This window comes from Phoca vitulina, unplaced genomic scaffold (assembly GCF_004348235.1).
Source record: "Phoca vitulina isolate PV1807 unplaced genomic scaffold, GSC_HSeal_1.0 scaffold4, whole genome shotgun sequence".
Taxonomy (NCBI): domain Eukaryota; kingdom Metazoa; phylum Chordata; class Mammalia; order Carnivora; family Phocidae; genus Phoca; species Phoca vitulina.
The window spans coordinates 47,869,738-47,892,914 of NW_022589707.1; the positions used below are offsets into that span (position 1 = coordinate 47,869,738).

Here is a 23,177-nt window from a genome sequence, read left to right on the forward strand (position 1 = left end):
GCTTATTCTCACATATATATATATATATATGTGAAAATCCTATACATCCCAATATATATATAAAAGGAAGAAAAGTCATGCAAATTAGAAAGGAAGAAGTAAAATGAATTTTGTTTGCAGATGACATGATATTGTATATAGGAAAACCTAAAGATTCTCATCAGTAAAATGTTAGCACTAATAAACAAATTCATTTATATTGCAGGACACAAAATCAATATATAAAACTCAGGTGCATTTCTTTATACTACCAATGAACTATCTGAAAAGGAAATTAAGTAAGCAATTTTATTTATAATAGCACCAAAAAACATAAAATACTTCAGAATCAATTTAACCAACAGGTAAAAGATCAGTACACTGAAATTATAAGACACTGATGAAAGAGTATGAAGAAGACAACAATAAATGCAAAGATATCCCAAGTTTGTGCCCCATTCAAGGCACAGATGAGTCTTTGAAAGATCAAGGCAGTTATTCTATGTTCAGCTCATAGACTGTTTTCTGTTTATGTTAATCATTAGGTCCTGTGTCCACTGATATGTATTTCTAGGTATGCAAGCCTCAAAAAAAAATGATGATGAATTTCTGGAGTGAATTTTAATTTGTAATCAAACATCTTGTCTTCTCACCTAGAGTATAAATGTCCTAAGGTACTAATTTTCATCTTATACTCCCCACTCCCTCTTCCTTTGGAAACTATAACAAGGATCCAATATTTGATAGTTTCATTGATTTTCTTCTGGACAGTTTCCATTAAATTTACCTATAAAAAGTGGTAGGATTTATGTCAATGTTCCAACTGCAGGTGGCACTGACTGACTTAATTTGTCAGCTCTGTTCTTAGTTATTCTTTCTTAACCTGGAAGTGAACAGAACACTACACATCATGAATCATGTTGAAGGAAAAGCCTGAAGAATGGTTCCTTTGAGGGAGCAGTTTCATGTGGGAAACCATTTTCTCTTTTTATCTGTTGTGCTCCTAGGAGTCCAGCCAGGACCGCATCTGTTTAGTTTATTTGAAATATCTTAGTGTCTAGCATGGTGACGTGAGCATGTAGACATTTGATAAATGCTATATCATGATAGTAGCAGCTATCATTTTTAGAATGACTATGAAACCCATTCACAAATGATTGGATGCTGTGATGTCATGGTACAGCATGTTTTGTCTCCAGATTTCTTTTAATAGAAGCCTTGAATGAACTACATTTGTTTAAATATTCAACGAATCATAGGAGGGAATCATAGAGGCTACCTAGTCCATATACCTTATTTTATACAGGAAGAATTTGAAGAACAGGAAGGTTTGACTTGTTCAATATAAAGAATATAGTTGGCTCCAGATCTAGGAGAAAAAAATAGGTCTTCTGATCCTAAGCACAATGATATTTCTATTATACTAAAAGAAGAGGTTGCTTCTACTATTGTAAAATGGTAATTTATTGCTCTTATTAAAAACCGTGTTTTAGAATTCACAACAGAATACAAAGAATACTGAAAATGACTTGAATGTATTCTTTCCCAAGTTGAAGATTTTGATAGAGTGGGTGGGCCGATCCCATTTTATCAGGCATTTATTGAATAGTAATAAAATCCAGAGCTAAGAGAATACAACCTAATTATGTCTAATTGTGAGGCAATTTCGACCTCAGCTGACAAAGGAAACTGACAGATTCAAGTGAACAGAACTTCAGGGTGTATGTTAATATTGGCTTTGGGGAATTAAAAAAATTTTTACAGACTTACCTCCCTGTTGAGATGACCAATGTTGAAAGCAAATCTCCTTTATAGTGCCCCAGGTATCGATTTCTGCTGGAGTTCAGGGAAAAGACTGAGAATTTCATAATACACAATATTGTATATATTCTGACATTAGTGATTTTCATTGGCCGAGGCAAATCGATGTAGTATAAGAGGAAAATCCTATACATCCCAAAGTAGGCTTGATGCAAAATGCAGCTACCACAACAAACCTCAAAAGACGTTTGTTCATTTGGTTAATTTTGTGGCCAAATGTTTTATTTCATAATTCTGGAATTCAACCAACTCCCTGTTCCCTCACTACATTTCAGCACTGAATAAATACAGTGCTGGACTTGGCCCACTGAAAACGACCTGCTATCACTCATGCAGGCAAAGCCACAGATTCTGAATTGATTTGGTCCTCCTTCTGGGTTGTGGTAGGGAAAATAAACGCACACAGTGACTTATGTCTGTTTCTTCAGGTGACTTTCACCTTGGCTGACTGATTTGTGCTGGGGGGACCACAGAGAGACTTTCCTCTGCTTCCCAGCAACCAAAGGTCAAGATACTTCCATGCTTTTCTCTCTCATTTTCCTTCCTTCTGGGATTGATCTTGTTCTTTCAGGCCTTATATTATTGTCACACCTCCTTTTTTTTTTTTTTTTAAATCCTTTTAACTTTGTGATTAATTGCACATTTCTTTTATGTATAATATAAAACTATTTATTATTTTACAAAAGAAGAATTCTTATGTAGAGTCTTCTCTGCCTCTGGTCCCAGCCAGGCTGAGCCATTTGCTGTTCTCCAAAGGGGTGAAGCACCTTCATCTCTTTTTGCTTTTATGTACACTGCTTCATTTGCCTAAAATGTCCATTCTTTCCTTCTGTGCCTGGTTGATATCTATACCCTCTAAGACTTAGCTTTATCATCACCTCAAAAAAACTTTTCTTGTCCCATTTGGTCTGGATTAAATGCTTCTCATTGTATTTCCTACATTATATCCTGGCTCATCATTCTACTCCTCACAGTATATTCTTAGTGCCATTTTGTTGCCCTCATGCACCCTACCGCTACCTCATAGGCCAACTTAGAGCAATCACCAGCTTCTTTTTTTCTATTGCCTATGCCCAGCATAGGGCCTGACACTTAGTAGCTACAAAACACATGATGGTTGAATAAATGGATAGGCATTTGGAAGAAGAATCAGCTTGCTGGATTGCTAATTTCAAACATACATTTTATAGAAAATATTTATGTGATATAGATGGAAGAAAATTAGATTTAGAATCAGAGGACCTGAGGTATGACCTAGACAAGAATCTCAGCTAACCCTCATTTCAAATACAAATTGTACTAACTGATTTCTCATGATAAAAACAATTCTTAGAGACAGATTACTTTTTTTTTTCTACTATAAGAGCGAAGTGGCTTTGCAGCTTCTAGTCAAACTATATATGGAGGCTTTAATACATATTTGTCACAGTGTACAATGTTCATAGCACTTTAAAAAATAATTCAGAGCTGAGCTGATATAAATGTTCAAATAAATAAATATTTTAACCCTAACAAAACTTACTTGGCAAAGACCATGTGTTCATATGCCAATATGTATAGGAAAAGGAAGTACCAATTCAGGATGGTTGTGGGAGGAGTACTGTAGGAAAGGAATTTTACAACTTAAGGAATGAGGACCAGCAAAGAATAATAGAATTTTAAAACTGAATGGGTCCTAGAGTGACCTATCTCTTTTGATTTAGAACAAATTCAGTTGATGTTTGATGAGTTGTAGCCAAATCAAAGAATATACAGAATCCTGCCTGTTATAGATGATTCTGAACCTGGTACTCTTTCCACCACAACATCTGAGCTCTTTTATGATGGCTGAGGCTACACCAGGAGTGACAAGGTACATGGAAAGCCAAGGGTAGAAAGAAAAAAAAAAGTAGTGAAGTCAAGGCCCTTGAAATTCCAGTTAAATATTCTAGACAAAATCCAGACATATATTTCAAATGCTACATGAAGCAAATATCTGCTTTTATTCTTCCTGCCCAGTATCACTTTCTTTGATAAGAAAACTACTTTTCCTCAATGAACTATCTCTTCCAGACTCTCAGTCCTTGTAGCTTAAATGGAGCCTCTCTGTCTAGGAGCAACCTTGTTGCTAATCTGTGTATTTCTAATCTATTTATTTTAGATATTTGTAGAGTAAACATTTCAAAGTGGATAAAAGAATATTTTCTTATCTAACCTTTGAAAACTCTGCAATGACTCGATGAAGATCATCTTCCATTCTATAGGAGCATATTTATGCCATATTTTAGTTAAATATTTATTGAAGACTGTTTTCCACCTCTGACATTGTGAACCTTGGCTTTTAACTGCTATAATCTTTTCTAATATATTTAAACTTCATTCTCAGCCATTCTAAATGCATGGTTTCCATCACGAGGCTTCTACTAAACTCTGTTCCACACAGCTTCTTGGGGTCCACACTCCATATTATCAATTATAACAGCATGATTTTTCTCTTTGTCGAGTGTATTTTTGAACATTGTCTCTCTGTTTTACGACGAATGCTGGCTCTGCAGATAGACACCTTTGGGCTTGAATGCTGGCTCTATCATATGTTAGCTACATGATCTTGGGAAAGCTATTTTTTTTCTTTTTATTGTTATGTTAATCACCATACATTACATCATTAGTTTTAGATGTAGTGTTCCACGATTCATTGTTTGTGCATAACACCCAGTGCTCCATGCAGAACGTGCCCTCTTTAATACCCATCACCAGGCTAACCCATCTTCCCAACCCCCTCCCCTCTAGAACCCTCAGTTTGTTTTTCATAGTACATCGTCTCTCATGGTTCTTCTCCCCCTCCGATTTCCCCCCCTTCATTCTTCCCCTCCTGCTATCTTCTTCTTCTTTTTTTTTTTTCTTAACATATATTGCATTATTTGTTTCAGAGGTACATATCTGAGATTCAACAGTCTTGCACAATTCACAGTGCTTACCAGGCACATACCCTCCCCAGTGTCTATCACCCAGTCACCCCATTCCTCCCACCCCACCCCCCACTCCAGCAACCCTCAGTTTGTTTCCTGAGATTAAGAATTCTTCATATCATTGAGGTCATATGATACATGTCTTTCTCTGTTTGACTTATTTCGCTCAGCATAATACCCTCCAGTTCCATCCACATCATTGCAAATGGCAAGATCTCATTCCTTTTGATGGCTGCATAATATTCCATCGTATATATATACCACTTCTTCTTTATCCATTCATCTGTTGATGGACATCTTGGCTCTTTCCACAGTTTGGCTATTGTGGACAATGCTGCTATAAACATTGGGGTGCATGACCCCTTAGGATCCCTACATTTGTATCTTTGGGGTAAATACCCAGTAGTGCAATTGCTGGATTGTATGGCAGCTCTATTTTCAACTTTTTGAGGAACCTCCACACTGTTTTCCAGAGTGGCTGCACCAGCTTGCATTCCCACCAACAGTGTAGGAGGGTTCCCCTTTCTCCGCATCCCCGCCAACATCTGTCATTTCCTGACTTGTTAATTTTAGCCATTCTGACTGGTGTGAGGTGATATCTCATTGAGGTTTTGATTTGGATTTCCCTGATGCCGAGCGATGTCGAGCACTTTTTCATGTGTCTGTTGGCCATTTGGATGTCTTCTTTGGAAAAATGTCTGTTCATGTCTTTTGCCCATTTCTTGATTGGATTCTTTGTACTTTGGGTGTTGAGTTTGATAAGTTCTTTATAGATTTTGGATACTAGCCCTTTATTCGATATGTCATTTGCAAATATCTTCTCCCATTCTGTCAGTTGTCTTTTGGTTTTGTGGACTGTTTCTTTTGCTGTGCAAAAGCTTTTTATCTTGATGAAGTCCCAATAGTTCATTTTTGCCTTTGCTTCCCTTGCCTTTGGCGATGTTTCTAGGAAGAAGTTGCTGCGGCTGAGGTCGAAGAGGTTGCTGCCTGTGTTCTCCTTTAGGATTTTGATGGACTCCTGTCTCACATTGAGCTCTTTCAACCATTTGGAGTCTATTTTTGTGTGTGGTGTAAGGAAATGGTCCAGTTTCATTCTTCTGCACGTGGCCGTCCAATTTTCCCAACACCATTTGTTGAAGAGACTGTCTTTTTTCCATTGGACATTCTTTCCTGCTTTGTCAAAGATTAGTTGACCATAGAGTTGAGGGTCCATTTCTGGGCTCTCTATTCTGTTCCATTGATCTATGTGTCTGTTTTTGTGCCAGTTCCATACTGTCTTGATGATGACAGCTTTGTAATAGAGCTTGAAGTCCGGAATTGTGATGCCGCCAGCTTTGCTTTTCTTTTTCAACATTCCTCTGGCTATTCAGGGAAAGCTATTTAACATCTTTTAGCATAATTTTCTGTATTTGCAAAATATATAATTATTTAGATCTACCTCATGTGACTATTGTAGGTGTAGAGTAACACAGATATTATATGTAATATATTTATCAAAGTTCATGGCACCTAGCAGTCTAAACATTAGATATTATGGTTATCATTATTCTTATTCTGGAGCATTCACTCCAGGTATTCTTTTCCACTTTTGTTAGGTTGTTAAAATTTTATAGCATCTTTCCATATTTTGAGAGCTGATACTAAGTCAGGTTTTACTCTAAGACACAAACTCACTATTGCTATTGGGTCCTTTCCTGGTGATTTGATAATAAAATAATATTTATATCTAATAACTCTAAGCATGTTAGAAAACAGATAGGTAGATGCCAGTGTGTCTATCTCTACTCTCTATCACTAGACTCCAGCATCTGTCTTAAGCAAGGACCAAGAACTTGTACATCTTACTATCTACAGCTACTTGGAAATAAGAAAGGGAAGGAGAAAGATAGGGAAGAGACACCAAAGAATTACCTCATAGTATTTCCAAATTTTTTCAGTCTGAATTCTAGAATACATTTTAAAGTGGTGCATGGAAATTATATATATTTACATCATACACATAAGTATATATATTTTTTCCCATATAATCAAAATGTCAAAAAACTATCCAAATTCCTCATTAAACTATAACATGTACAATATTTCTTTGAGTGAATGTGCCAATTGATCTTTTTAAAAAAGTGTGTCAAGACAGAGATACTACTTTGTTATACACTTTGTGTAAGTACATTTCATTCGTTCAACATAAAGTTACTGATCACCTACTGTGGGATGAGCAATACTCTAGATGTTGGAAATGTGCAGACAAATAAAATATGATCTATGCTTTACTAGAGATTACAGATTAGTAAAGTAGAATGGCCAGTAGGTAGAAAAATTGTGATATGACATGGCAAGCACGTGATTCAATGGAGTTATTAAGTTAGCGTGGATCTGGAGAATGAGGTAACTAACACAATGGGAAACTGAATGGCTGTCCTAACACTAGCTGTTAGTCTGGTTATTTTTGCCAGAACAAAATGCATTTATTTATAAACTTAAAAAAATTAATCTTAATTTTGCTCTCTCACAGCTTAGTTTTTGAAGACCCATCAGTAATACTCTTCCTGCCTTCCTTGTTCAAGTGCCCATATTTTCTTTTCTAACTCAACTCTAACTTTTGCCTCTATCATTTCTCTCCTTACAAAAGTGGATGTTAAGGGCATAGCCAAGGGTGAAGGCAGGAGTGGGGGCATGATAAAATTGGTGTGGTACAAGCAGATAGGTCTTTTGGTGCAATGACAGAAACTCAATTCACACTTGCTCAGGCAAGAAAGGTGATGTATCATCCCTCACAACCAAACTGTAATGTTGAGGAATATGCATCCTCTGCTAGGCAGCGAGGGGATTCGAATACTGACAGGATCCTCTCACCATTTCACATGCCTACTATTTTCACACCCACTTCTTTCTTCCAGACAAACTTCATATTGTGGAAACAAGGGCTCCTGGTAGCTTCCAGGCTATAATGAGGTCCTTTTGTTAGCTTCCACTTGAAAAACTCTTCAGAAAATTTTGATTAGATAGATGTGATGTGAACAACAAACAAGGAACAATGCCACCACAAGACTGGGGCTCTTGTTCAACTACCCAATGGTGGAAAAGGAAGAAAGAACACATTTGAGAAGAAGGGGAATGAATGGAAGGTCAAACAGAAGCAGTCACACATACATGCTGGCTTTCAAGAAATGTTTACTGAGTTTTTACTATGGACCAAGCATGAGACTTTGTGCCATAGTCTAATGGGCAAGAGTAATATTATTCAAATAATCTATAAATAAGCCTTCTCAATGGAGGACAGGGGCAACTGTCCTGTTTCAGGTGAGTTCCGCTTTCCAGCATCTCCCCGAACCTGACTACAGCCAGCTTCACCAGGCTGGGGTTGGTCAGGAAAACAGACCCACTAGTATAACTCTTCCAAGAATAAAATGTTTCACTTAGAAATTAGGTTTTATATGGATGTTGGAAGACCTGGAAAGGGAAGATTAGAGAGTTGCCCTGGAAAATCAAGGGCACCGAAGCTGGAGTCAGGGAAGTTGGCCTGGAGAGTCAGGAAAGACCTCTGCCATCTGAAGCTCTGATATGGGTAGTTCTCATGGGCTCACTAAAAAGCTGCTATGATTCTCATGCCTGCCTACAAGTCTGGCTATCACCACAGCCAGACAATAATATATTTAACTTCTCTTCAGCTGTCCAAACCTCATGCAACTTCCTCTCAAAGGGAAAAGGGAAATCTTACCCAGAATGAAATAAGGAAGGGGAGTTTGGGGAATGCAATTTCCCAGACCTTGGAAAGGTGTGGTTATGATGCTGAGTTGGCAGCAGACAGTTCATCCCAGCATCCTTACCCCGATGCAGATGTTACCATGTTGGCCAACACTTACTGATGACTAGCGCAGCATTTCATGTTTTCTCATTGAAGCCTTACAACAACCTTAGTGGTGGTTTGGGATAGAGAGAACAGCAGGGAGAGAGAGCTTTAGCTTCCACCTTTTACAGATAAGAAAACTAAAGCTAAGAGAAGGAACTGACCCATAGTTCCACAGCTGAAGAACAGTGGGGCTGTAGTTCAAATCCAAATCTCTGGCAAAGGAAACTGATTTCTGAACTGCACACAACACTGTCTCTCTAATCTATTCCTTATTTGATAAAATTGTTGCTTATGGCTCAGGGAGCCAAAGGCAATTTGTTCTCCCATACAGTTTCACTGAAGATGGCACTTCTAATTTCAATGACTCTTGTAAAAGAGCCACTTGGGGAGATATGTCTAGATGTATAAGGTTTAAAGTCCTAAAAGATAGATGGACTCCCAAAGGAAATTTCAGCAACCATGAGGAAAGCTAAATAGAACGTATACACCATGGATGGATTGGATTCTTTGTCCAAAATTATTTAAGGCAAAAAAAAGTATTTGGAAATTTTATCAATAGTATTAATGTTTTAAAAACTGGGAAATAATAATTCTGCTGGGCAATTTAAAAAAAATTTATACCCTTGTGAGTTGTAAAATAATATGAAAGTATGTTGAAATGAAGAAAGGTGCCATTGCAATGAAAATGAAAGGTTGTTATAATGGAATATGAGACAAAGAGAGCTTGTCAGGAAAAAAAAAAAATGTACCAGTGGTTATCAGAACAATTTTAGAAAGGAACAGAGTAAAAGAGAAGGAGCAAAAGAGAGTAACAGAATAAGCAAGTGTGCGAGGGAGACTGTGTATGGAAGATTCAAGTAACACATCCTGTCCTCAAAAGGAAGTAATCTGTAAAGCAACAGTGTTCAAAGGGCTTAATGAAGAAGCCTTCAATCCCACTCTAGTCCTTCTGTATGATCTCATACTCCTCAAAAAATTCTGCTTGCTAACTTGGCTTCTAAATGGTTTGATATTAGCAGTGTGGTATCTTGTATAGTAGGAATGATCTTTTTGATTATTGGAAAGATGTGTTCCAAGATAAATACATATATCTGAAAATTGCCTTATAAATGTATTTCTGGTGCATATATAATCAGACTCATAACTTTCTCAAGATCTCAACGTAGAATTGATATCCTGAAATCCTGGACACAAAAAGCTGAGAGCCAAATACTCGGCCACTATGAAGACTCCATCAATACTCAGAAACCTCACGGATGTCATCATGATATGGCCTGCAGCCTTAGCTTCCTGTATCCACAAGAGAAAAATGCAGGGTGTATTGTGGTCCAGATGCAGATGAGAAAATTATGTCAAATACAAAAAAAACACTGAGAGTTAGTGTCCTGTAATTCTGAATTCTCAGCTTATATGAGGAAGGTGTTACAGGAATATCTCCATTTGGTATCTGTGATGATTTAAAAACCTGTTAAAAGAAAGTCAGCAAAACTATCCTCTACCTGAAGGATAACAGTTTTAACTAGTAATAGGTCCCCCATTTTAGGGGAATGGAATCAAGAAATGAAATTATTATTATTTTTCTATATTCATGAGGCACAATCAACAAATTATCTATGATAAAATGGTATTCTTTAATCTTTTTGGTCAAACTGACTGGTATTTGCACATCCTAACAATAAGCATCACCAAATGTGAGGTAATGAAACATAGCAATCTGCTAATTCCCAATTCTTTCACTCCAAATTTTGAGAAGAAAACAGAATGTCACTGTGAGAAACAAACAGGCTACCTTTAGTAGTTTATAGCCACTCAACTGAACTACAAAGAGTTCTCAAAGGAAATTATGTCTGGCTATTCCTAGATAATTTCTCCAAAGTCTTTAAGGTTCTTTTTATTCAACTGGCAAAAGCTATCTCATGCCAACCTGTCATCATTCTATCATCTTCCACCACTGAAATTCAAAAACTCTTGCTGAGATGGCTTAGAAGAAAACACAAAATTGTAAAATTTTCAGTAAATAAGCCCCCTAAACAGCAGTCAGACAGCACACTGTAAAACTCAATGCATCCCCAAGAGTCTTTTGCTACCTACTCTTAGGTTGGCTGCTACATTGTAGCTGGGAAAATGCAAGATATAATAAGTGGAAAGAGCCAGGTGGCATGGGGATTTGGTAAAGCCACTTCTCATTTCTGGAAGTCTGTGTGAAAAATAATGCCGAAACCAAAATCCAAAAGTGTTGGGTGGAGTGAGCCCAGTCTCTGGATATTTGGCTGTACATATTCAAAAGCCCCAAGCCTTCTGGCCAAATACAGTGTGATTGGCAGCTCATGGAGATGGCTGGGATGGAAATAGCAGGCATGTGGATCAGAGTTGAGGTGAGTAAACAAATGTATGGATCCCTGGAGAAAGAGTGTGGAGAGAGAGAGAAACAATATTTTGGCATTCAGGGAAGTTTCTGGATTCAGCACATCATGTTGAATAAAAGATAATATGTACTTGGCAATAGATATGAAACTTAATGACTCATTAGTTGAGATAAATCTGATTCCTTTTGAAAGAAATTCTATCTCAGGTTGCAGACTGAGTAATTATGTCAAGAAGCAATTTATTTTATTTATAATCAGAATGGGGATGAATCTGAATAGTAGCAAAAAGGAAAATGGAGAAATAATGAATAAAAGGTTTCAAAATAGTGGAAAAGTACTTAGGCAGGGGTGATAAACTGCAGAAGTGTGAGCATTCAGTTTGTAAACATGTTATACATGGCCCTGTTGAGTTGATTTTTATTTTATCTAAGTTGGTGTTCTCACCAGTAAATCTTCTACCAGTCAATTCTAAAATGAAAAGAAAAATACACACAAACACACATCCTCATTGCCATAAAAATTCAGACTTTAACAAAGGTATGCCAATATGTAGTAGAGTCTTACTGAATCAGCAGCACCTGATTGCCAAGTTTTAGGCACTTTTGTTTGTTCTGTAATCTGAAGTGCATGGTTTACACATCCATGCTGAAATATCTCTGAAATGAGGAAGTTATAATGGAGAAAGGCCTAAGGTGGTATAAACTTGGGTCCGAGAAGACATATGGACATGTTACAGAAAAGGAAGGAAAGAAGAAAGGAGGGAAAGAGAAAGAAGGAAGGAAGGAAGGAAAGGAGGGAATGAGGGAGGAAGGAAAGAGGGAAAAAAAAGGAGAGGAAGGGAGGAAGGAAGAAAGTTGGCCGATGTTACTAATAATAATATATAAAAATATATACTTAGGGAATCCAATGTGTTATGATCCAGATAATTATGAGTTAGAATAATAGACTAGTAATAAATAAAGATTCCCCAAGGTATATGTGCTACACAAAGTGGGAAAATGATAGGGATATGCTCTGAAGAATGATATAGAGATAAAGACAATTTGTGTTGTAATGCAGTACCAGAGAAAGTTTCTATAAAGGCAGTGTTCTGGTCAGTGGACACAGAGGACTGCTTTGATAATGATAATCAAGTTTATATGTAACAATATAGAGAGAACTGTACTCTATATAAACCAAATAAGAATGAACATATTTATAAATTCCGTATGGATTATTTTGAAAAGAACTGTTCGACTGTATGTTTGTTTCTCATCATACAAGAAAGATGACATTCAAACATAGAACACATTCTCATAGGCTTACCTGAGTTACATACAGTTCTCGGAAGGCTGGTGAGCTCTTGTTTTTTCTCTTCTGTGCAACAAGCTAGACTGGAAAGCAATGGATAGAGAGTATTATTTTCTAGGGATGGCCTTATATTTGCTTTTCTTTTTTAAAGGAGATCATCTGCAAATTTCAGTTCTTAATTTTCAGTATAACGTTGCTTGGGCATTTATTACAACATACCAGTGTGTATCTTAGAACCACTACCAGTAAAGTAAAGAACTTTTAAAAAACAAGAGATAAAAAGGCCAAAATCAATTAGAAAAATGTGCAAAGTTTATGAATTGACAATTCATAGGGAAAGATATACAAATGGCCCTTAAACATACAAAAAGATGCTCATATTTAATTTTTGTCCACAAATTCCAATTTTAATAATTTAACCTGAGGATACATCCCCCAAAATAAAAAAACATATATGCTCAAGGGTTTTCATTACAGTATTATTTACAATATCAAAATATTAGAAATGACCTAAATGCCCATAGATAGGACAGTGGTTGAATAAACAATGGTACTTTCATACAATGAACGACTACCAAGCTACAAAGAGTGAATATCTCTATCAACTGATATTGAGGGATTGCAAGGATATCATTACATTAGATTAAAAAAAAATCAAGGGACAAAAATTTTCTATTACACTCTACCTTTTGTGTGAGAAAAAAGGCCATAAGTATGCATACATATTTCCTTATTTCTTTGTATCTACACTTGTGCTTGAAAACAAAACACTACCACCAACAACAAAACCTCTATTGACATTTTTGACATTCGGATGGAATGTTTGTGTCCCTCTAAAATTTGTACATTAAATCCTACCCCCCAGTGTGATGATATTAAGAGGGAGAGATGTCACATAAAGTATTTGCATATCTGTGAAATAGCAGATAGTGAATTTAAGAACACATTCATCAACTATTCCTTACTAATTACCAACTCTTGGTCAATATTTATGCTGATCACTAGGCATTCTTCCACCTCCCAAAATTCCAAAATGTTTAACACAAGTTCTTCATTTCCATTTATTTAAAAAGTATTTTTCATTTCCTCATTATTTTTTTTTTCTTCTCTTCACTCCCTTTCTGAATGTCTATAATTTCATTCACCAGGATCATTTCTGACTGCTCATTGTAAACTTTGTTCACAATGGAATTATTTCAAACCCCAAATTCTTTGAGTAATATAAAGATCCCCTTTAAAATTTTTAGACATGGATTGTCTGTAGTTTTTGTAATAATAGCACAAGTTACTTGGGAATTCCCATCTGTATCCAATGTGCAGTGGACACCATGCTAAAGTTATTTTTTTTTTTTTAAAGATTTTTTATTTATTTATTTGAGAGAGAATGAGAGAGAGCAAGCACATGAGAGGGGGAGGGTCAGAGGGAGAAGCAGACTCCCTGCCGAGCAGGGAGCCCGATGCGGGACTTGATCCAGGGACTCCAGGATCATGACCTGAGCCGAAGGCAGTTGCTTAACCAACTGAGCCACCCAGGCGCCCACCATGCTAAAGTTATTTTAAGTTCCTTTATTTAAAATTGAAAAAAAAGTAGAAGAGAATTAATCCTAAAAAGCAGCAATTGTATTTCCATAAACATCAAAGTGTGGGTATTCTTTCTCAACATTTTTTCTAGTATTTTTCTTTATTTATCTAGAGCCCAGCTCCCTAGACAGCTTCACTGGAGACTCAACTAATGTGGGGCTGGGAATGCAGACCTGCAAAGAGACCACCATGTTTCAGTATCATACAAACAGTGTAATGTAAAATAATCTAAACCAACAGATAGTTTTGAATAGTATGAATTTCAGGTCTATTTACATAGAAGACAATCATTCAAGGAGACCTAACATTATCCATAAACAAATATACTTATCCATATAAACATAATCAAACAATGCTGTTGATTATCCTCATGGAAAACACCAAAGGGCTTACTGCAATTCTTTTAAACTCTTTCCCAATTCCAATTGATCTCTAAAATAGTCAGGTCTCCTTATAGATCCGGGGGTTTGATATGAAATTGTATGGACACCTAAGTATTCAAGTATGTACTTTCTAATTTGGGGATATTTAGTATTCCTCCTTTGTATGGACTAAATATTTGTGTCCTGCCTCCCAAATTCACACGTTGAAGCTCTAACCCCTCCCCACCCCCCCAATGTGATGGTATTTGAAGATGGCGTCTTTGGGAGGTAATTGGGGTTAGAGGAGGTCATAAGGATGGGCCCTCATAATGGGATTAGTGTCCTTCTAAGAAAAATAAGAAATCCTTTCCACCCCCCAACTCTGACATGTGAGGACACAGTGAGAAGGCAGCCATCTGCAAGCCAGGAAGACAGTCTTCATCAGAAACCAAGCATTCTGGCATCCTGATCTTGGACTTATAGCCTGTAGCTTATCTTTTCATGTTTTAAACAGGATCTTTGCAGAAGAAAGTTTTAATTTTTTTTTACATCCAATTTATCAGTGTTTCTTTTTATGGATTGTACTTTTTTGTGTCAAGTCTAAGAATTCATTGTCAAGCCCCAGATCCACTCTAATTGTGGATTTGTCTCTTTCTCCTTTCAGTTCTGTGAGGTTTTTTTTCCTACTGTATTTTCTCTATTATCTAGTGCATACATATTTAAGACTGCTATGTCTTTGTGGATTGGTCCTTTTATAATTATACCATATCCCTCTCTGTCTCTGGTCATTTTCTTTGTCCTGAAGTCTTATATTAGTATAGCCACTCCTGCTTTCCTTTGATTAATATTTACATGATATATCTTTTTCCACCCCTTTACTTTCTACCTACCTTTTCAATTCTATTTGAAGTAATTTTATTGTCAACAGCATATAGTTGGGTCATGTTTTTTAATCCAATCTGCCAAATCTCCATTTTTTAATTGGCATATTTAGATTTTTTACATTTAGTGTTGTTATTGATGTATGTAGGGCTTTAGTCTGCCATTTTGTTTTTGTTTGCTCCTTCTCTTTTTCATTTCTCTGTTTTATTTTTCATGCCATCCTGTGGGTTACTTGAACATTTTTTAGAATTCTATTTTGATATATCTATAGTATTTTGAGTATACCTCTTTGTATAGATTTCTTAGTGGTTGCTCTAAGTATTACATTACACACACACCACAGTTTATGGTTGTCCTCATTTTACCAGTTCAAGTGAGGTACAGAAACCTTAGCTTCCCTTACTTCTTATTACTCTCACCCATTTATAACATAATTATCTTAAATATTTCCTGTACATATATTTAGAACCACATTTGACAGTTTTATAATTTTTGCTTCAACCATCAAATATAGTTTTAAAAAATCAAAAGGAGAATAAAAGCCAATTATATTTACTCATGTTTTTGCTTATTATGTTCTTTGTTCCTGATATTTTTAAGTTCCTTCTCATATTGTTTTCCTTCCTGTTTAGAGAAATTCCTTTAGCCATTCTTTTAGGGTAGGTCTCCTGGGACAAGTTCCCTTAGTTTGTCTCACTAAGAGTAAATCTCTCTTAGTAAGAGATATTCACTAGCTGTAAGATTGAGTTGACAATTTTTTCCTATAACACCTGAGAAATAAATATTGTGCCACATTCTTCTTGTTTCCATGCATTCTTAAAAGAAGTCTGTCATTCTAATTGTTTTTCTCCTATATGTGAGGTGTTATATTTCTCTGACTGCTTCAAGATTTGTTTGTCCTTAATTTTCAGTAGTTTTAATTTTGATGTGCTATGACATTAATTTCTGTGGGGCTCATTCAGTATCCCAAATCTGCAGGTTTATATCTCTTACTAAATTTGAGAAGTTTTCAGCCATTATTTCTTTGAGTATTTTTCCAGCCTTGCCCTCTTTCTCCCCTCCTTCTAGAACTCCTATGACATTAATATTAGATCTTTTGTTATAATTTCTAAGGCCTCTGAGGCTCTGTTTATTTATGTTTAGTTTATTTAATCTCTGTTGTTCAAATTGAGTAATTTCAATTGTAGCTATCCTTTCCTTTGTCCCTTACTCTCTGCTGTTGAGCCTTTTAATTTTGGTTATTGTATTTTTCTGTCATAAAATTTACATTTGGTTCTTCTTTACAGCATCAGTTATTTGCTAAGACCTTCTAATTTTTCATTTGCTTCAAGTATGTTTTTAGTTGCTCACCGAAGTATTTTTATGATGGCTCCTTTAAGATACTTGTCAAATAATTCTAACATTTTGGTCATCTTGATGTTGGTATCTTTTGATTATTTCTTTGCATCCTCCTGGTTCTTGGTATGATGAATTATTTTCTATTATAACCAGGACATTTTGGCATTATCTTCTGAGACTCTGGATCTTATTTAAATCTTCTGTTCTAGCTAGCTTTCTCTGACACTGTTCTGGCAGGGAAGGGGGGCAGTTCATCATTACTGTTAGGTGGTGGTTAAAGTCCAATTTCTCACCTATCCTCCATTAACACAAGAAAGAAAGCTCCTCACTAGTGCTGGGTGGGCTTAGCTATTGTGAAAGTCCCAACTTTCCACCAGGGGTCCTCTGACACCACCCAGGAAACAGGGGAAGGGATGGATGTCTTATTACCCCTGGTGGGAATGTAAGTCCAGGCTTCCTAGTTGGTCTCTACTGACATCTGAGGGTTAGAATGAGGGCTTATTAGTGGCCTGCAGGGATGAAAGTCCCAGCTCTCTACTTGGCTCTCCCTGACATCACCAGTTGGGGGGTGTTGAGGTGCCTCATTACAACCTCATGAAGGTGAATTTTAGCCTCCTCGCTCAGCTTTTACAGGTGAGGGTTGGGATGACACTGCAGGGTTTTATGTGGTATTTGGCTTCAGTAGAGTGATTATAATCTAAATGCTTTCTATATGATCATATAGTTTCAATGTTTAAAGGATCTCTAAAAATTACATAGTCCACTCCTTTAATTTTACATAAGAGGCCCAGAGGAAAAAACTATATTGCCTATGATCATATTATCTAGTTAGTATCAGATACTGAATTAAAACATGTCTTTGGAATCCCACTTCAAGGATCTTTCTCCTCTCTGAGGCACTTTATATAGCCACAGTTAATTCAGGGGATAAAAGAGTACCACTGTAAATATTTAAAAATTATTTCTATTTTTTAGATAACTATGTATTTGTAAATTTAATGGTTGAAACATAAATGTTTCATTTTATCGGGGCGCCTGGGTGGCTCAGTTGTTAAGCATCTGCCTTCGGCTCAGGTCGTGATCCCGGGGTCCTGGGATCGAGCCCCACATTGGGCTCCCTGCTCCGCGGGAAGCCTGCTTCTCCCTCTCTCACTTCGCCTGCTTGTGTTCCCTCTCTCACTGTGTCTCTCTCTGTCAAATAAATAAATAAAATCTTTAAAAAAAAAAAAAGTTTCATTTTATCAATGTAAATATGATGTTACATTAAAATCCCAAAGTTTCTTGAGCTATAATTTCAATAAAAATTGGTGTATTCACATGACCTTAGATATTTCTTTTCTTTTCTCTCTACAGATTTCCCCAACACAGCCTTGCCATTTGCTTCTAAAATACTTCACTCTTTGAAGTTCAATAGGATAGATGCTATTATAAGTAATGTTATCTTTTCAAAGCTTTGCCTTAAAATTGGCTCATTTTTTATAGTTTTCAGTGGCGTATGTCATAAGAGAAGAATATGAGGTATATTTAGAATTTATGGTGTGCCCCCTGGTAGGGGTCTTTGCCTTAGAAAGAAACATTTATTTAGTCCCAGATAAGAGGAACATGATTGAGGTGTTACCTTTAACACTAGGATTAGAGAATTGGTAACTATCCAAAATGGATAAAAAGGCTAAGTCTACCAAATTCTAAAACACTTTTTATAGTAAGGTCTCCTCACTTAAAAGTGTCTCTTCAGTCTATGCCTACTTTTCAGTGTTGGGAATTAGAGAGAATGTGAATTTATCTTATTGATAGTAATTAATGAGAATTCTGTCTATGTTTTCAAGAGGGACTCACGAAATCCAAACAGAAACATGAAATAAAAAAATAATATTTAGCTATAGAAAAGAAATTAACAACACAAATATTTTAAGATCTAACCATCTACTTTCTTGTAAATAATGTGCTGTTTATATTAGAAACCCAGACTGTGGGCATGATAGAAAGTGTGGGGTGAGTAGAAGCAATAAACTACTACATTGTATACAAGACAAAATAGTACATTAGATGTGTAATAGTAAGAAAATATGAAGTATCATAGGAATAGAGTATGAAATAGAAATAATGTTTTATAGGGGCTTATGAACTATAACAACTAGAGCAATACATTCATTTGTATGAATCAGATCATTACATAATATTTCTGTGTATACATAATAATTTTAGCCTTCTATTATTTAAGGCTTTACAACATTTAGGTGATTTACAATTCTCATTTTAATATGAAAATCTGTAATTTAACACAAGTATTATAATTACATAATAATATAACAATCTATTGTATTATTAATATAATAATTTACTGAGTACTTACAATGAACTAGTCACTGGACCAAGGACTAAAAATAAAACTAATCACATCTTTTTGATGTTTATAGATTCATGACATGACATAGATTTGCAAATGTGCAAAATTATAATCAAGATCAAGTGATATTTGTTGTAAGAGTAATACAGATCATTCTAGTACAGAAGATGAAGGATAACAAACACTAACTTCCTTTGAACTTCTAATTTCAAGCACAAGGCAACATGTAAAAATACTCCACAGTTAGAAAAACCCAGGAATCTTGTTTCTACATTTAAAGTCTAACATGGAAGAGAGGATGATTTTCCTAAATTTGCACATAAGAAAGAAATACAGGCACACAGAGCCGGAAAAAAAGTTACTTAATGTTAATCTACTTTGATAAAGATTTATATTCCTCTATGAAACCAGATGGTAAAGATTATATATTTTGATATAAAATGGGTAAATATGCCATGATGGAAAGAAAGGATTATGGAGAGAACTTTGATCTATGGAGGTGCTAGAAACAATTAAAGATATGAAAGAAGTAAGTATCACCAGTCCCAGATGGAGTTCCTGTGAATTGGACTAAGTGTTCCAAGACTGTTTGACAAGTCCTCTAGCAGATGTTTTTAATCTTGGATGGAGAGCCCAAGCATTACCTGGATGCATGAGAAAGGCTACTTTGGAAGTGATGGCAGGAAAGGAATCAGGATCTTGACTCTGGCTCTTCATTTGGATTGGTCTTCCGGGCACCAGTGTCTATCAGCCAAAATCCACTCTTTGGTGATTATCTCAGTAGGATGCATAAGAAATGATGTGGGTCATCTGAGATCATCTGAAGGATATAATAAGGAAATTAAACATGGTTATATATTCCCTAAAAGTATCCAACAGTGAAGTTTCACACTAGAACAAACAAATTAAAAGAAATGTAGATTTAAAAAAAAGAAAGAAAAAAAAGAAATGTAGATTAGTTGTTTTTGATAGGGGTAGACTTACAGCCAGTATGTCACCCATCTAAATGGCAGAACAGAGGACATCTCCTCTTGACCTAAATATTTTGGACATCTTAGAATTTAATTTGGGTGTACTACTGGAAAACTACTATCAGAAAAAAAAAATCTTGGCAGGACACAAAATGGTGAGTTGTCTATTATTGCAGTCTAGAGTTTAGATGCAACCTAAAAGCTCAAGAAAAAGATGATTTTAGGTTCAATGATGTCTGCTTATTAGACAACAAACAACAAATAAATAGTCATTTACTTTCATCCTATTGGGTAATTTGAAAATAAGTGTATTTCCAAAGATAGGGAAAATGATCAGCAGATTTTCATTCACACTTCTAAAGTTTTTTGTTAGCATCTTCCAAATCTCACTTGGCAAAAGTCAAATATATTCTCAGCTGAATGCAAATGTGCAAAAATCCAAAAAGAGTTATTTGCCAAGAATCTCTTTCTCCCTCCTTCCTTCCCCCACTCCCTGTCTCTCTCCTACTCTCTCACTCTCTCATTCTTACTCTCTTTTTTATTCCAGACACTTCCATTTGGAGTCCTAGAGAAATAAATATTTCAGAGAGGAATTCCATGCTTTCTTTGGAGGAAAAATTCCCCAAGAGTTCAATAATGCTCTATAGAAACAGTTAGTGGTGGGAGGCCTTCCCTGCTAAATTTAAAACAATATTATCAGGCATGCCAATTAAAATCCTTGTGGGATTGGGTGTGGTGGTAGAAGCAACTTCAGGTCACTTCAGAACACAGAGAAAATGTTCAAAGCAAACCTCTAAATGAAATTGGGTCTCTTTTCCTCCCATCTTAATAGAAAGGATGGTACATTCTTATATCCACTTTATTGTTGATATAACCTTAAAGTTTTGGCAACATGTCCCAGAAAAACTGACCACATCCCCACCTTTTATTCCATGAAAGATGGGGAAATGCTGATCTGGATAAGTTTCTGAGGAGACAGAGAGAAGGTTCGTGAACCTTAGCATTATTACAGTTCTCAAAGCAAAGTTGTTCCAAGAACAAGTTTAGATAGAGGGAGAGCACAATTATTTTCCATTTTAGAATTCTATTCCCTAAACTTTTGTATGACTGACCACCCAGTATAATAAAGTATTGTTATAGCATAAAATGGGTGGCATTCAACTTTTTATGAATCAATATAATTTAATAACATGTCTGGTAAAATAATTTGATACATAAAGAAAAAGAGAAAAACTATTGTATTTCCATAATTATAAGCAATTATTTATTTTTACATTTTAACATTTCCATAATTAGTATGCATTTTTTATAATTGATGCATACCTTTGTAGTGGACTTTTTAAAAGTAGACTTTTAAAGAAGGTGTTAGCAAATCAATGATGCCTTTTTATGTTATTTCAGATTTGAAAAAGTGCATTATTTGCTATAAAATGATATTGTCTAATTTTCTATGGATTTTATTACTCTGCTTCTCATATCTATAATATAAAAAGACTGTGAAAATCAAATGGTAGCTATTACATGATTAGATTTGGAAGACTCTCACACACACACACACACACACAATTATGAAGTAAGTACTATATCACCTTCTTCAAACATCAAAGAAAGCTACTACCCAACACTTCAGATTATAAAAGCAGGCCACAAGCCAGACTGTTAGTCCATTTGGATTGATAACAAAATACCATAGACTGGGTAGCTTAGAAACAAGAGAAATTGGTTTCTCAAACTTCTAGAGGCTAGAAAGTCCAAGATCAAGGCCCTAGCAGATTTGCTCTCTGGTGAGGGCCAGCTTCCTGGTTCACAGCTAGCTGCCTTGTCACTGTAACCTCACATGATGAAAAGGGCACAAGAGAGCTCTCTGGAGCCTCTTTTCTAAGGGCACTAATCCCATTCATGAGGTCTCTATCTTCTATCCTTATGCCCTAACCACTTCCCAAAGGCCCCACCTCCTAATACTCTCACATTAGGTATCAGGATTTAACATATGAATTCTGGAGGGACATGAACACTCACACTACAGCAGCCAGTGAGAAGCCAAGTTAGCATTTTGGACAACAAATAGGCAAAGTCTAAAGAGGCAGACGTCTTCAAACTATGCTGTGTTGTTTCATCTCAAGTATTTCTCTTCTACATTGATATAAAGGCAGTTGTAGAGAATATTTAAGGTAGGTTGAAAGAGTCACATTTGCTAGGTGAATCCATGGTAAACAGTGGCTTGAAGTTGAGTTATATTCCTGTCTGGAATTTTCCCTCTACCCCATGTAATCCCACCATTGTCATACTGGAGTAACCGAGTCTATACTTAACAGATTCATTATTTCCCATCTGACCTAAGGTTTGCCTGGTACACTACCTAATATGGACTGAGTCTAACAAATATATACTTACATATTTGTAGATTTAAAGTCTTATGTTGGATTTTTATATACCTGGGGAAAAATGGACAAATAATGCATACTTATTTCTAAAGAGTATGAGATGAGATATTGGACTCTTGAACAGAAGTTCTGTGGGGTAAGGGGTTGGTCATGGCCAGGAAGAAGACATGAAAATGTCCAAGTAGCCTTGGGAAATTATTCATTAAATCACTCTTCACTCTACAAAATCTAGTCAATATTTGTTGCTACTAAAAAGGAATTACAGTTCCTAAAAACATTAAACTCCTTCTTTTACTGCCTGAATTTGAGATAGATATTTCACACTGTGCTTAAATTGGGTAAGCCTCAAAAAGTTGGGCAAAATCTCCTTAATATACATATGAATTTGGATAAGACTTTAATACACTGGTAAGTATTTTAAGGAAGTGTGGAATAAACTACCCTTAAATATTTTTATAGTAGAAAAATAATCCTATTGTTCAAACTACTGCAGTTGGAAAACGAGAAACATCAAGAATACAACAGCTTGGGAATAGCTGAATTGCATCCCCAACCATCTTAAATGCCTGGAGAAACCAGGAAGTATTGCTCCAAAGTGAACAGCTTCACCAAGGATGCCAGCCAGCACTCTCCCTCTTAGATATGGGCTTTGGAATCAACTGTGAATAAAAAATCCTCAAGCTATAAGATCTCACTTAGGGCTGGGGAGGAAAGTGGTGGAAGAGAATAGTTTGGAAAAGATGGCTTTCATTTGGTGGTTCCTTTTAAAATTCAGTATTTCTTAATGAAATTACATGCAAATAAGTACAAAATACTCATATGCACATACAGATAGAAATTTCAACTAAAAGACTCTTTATGAGTCTGTTCTCCATGGACTCATTGTAATCTTTATACATCTTAGACCACCTTTAAATATCTGCTTCCTTTCCCTTCACTGCAAGCCCAGATTCAGGTAGAGTTTAGGCCTCTGGGCTTTTCCATGGAGGTGAAATTCCTCTGTCAGCCAAGTTCTGAGGCACTTGACAATGAAACAGTCCTGACTAAATGTCAGCACT

General features: G+C 36.0%; 1 long non-coding RNA gene across 2 annotated transcripts in view; it reads right to left on the reverse strand.

Moving 5' to 3' along the window:
• Positions 1 to 478: 478 nt before the first annotated feature.
• The window catches only part of LOC116630981, a 33,445-nt gene continuing 10,746 nt past the window's right edge, over positions 479 to 23,177 (reverse strand). For both annotated transcript variants that reach the window (XR_004299059.1, XR_004299060.1), the window contains exons 2-4: positions 19,409 to 19,584; positions 12,270 to 12,337; positions 479 to 1,812 (exon numbers count right to left, since the gene is read on the reverse strand). This is a non-coding gene — a long non-coding RNA (uncharacterized LOC116630981). The remainder of the gene's footprint in view (positions 1,813 to 12,269; positions 12,338 to 19,408; positions 19,585 to 23,177) is intronic.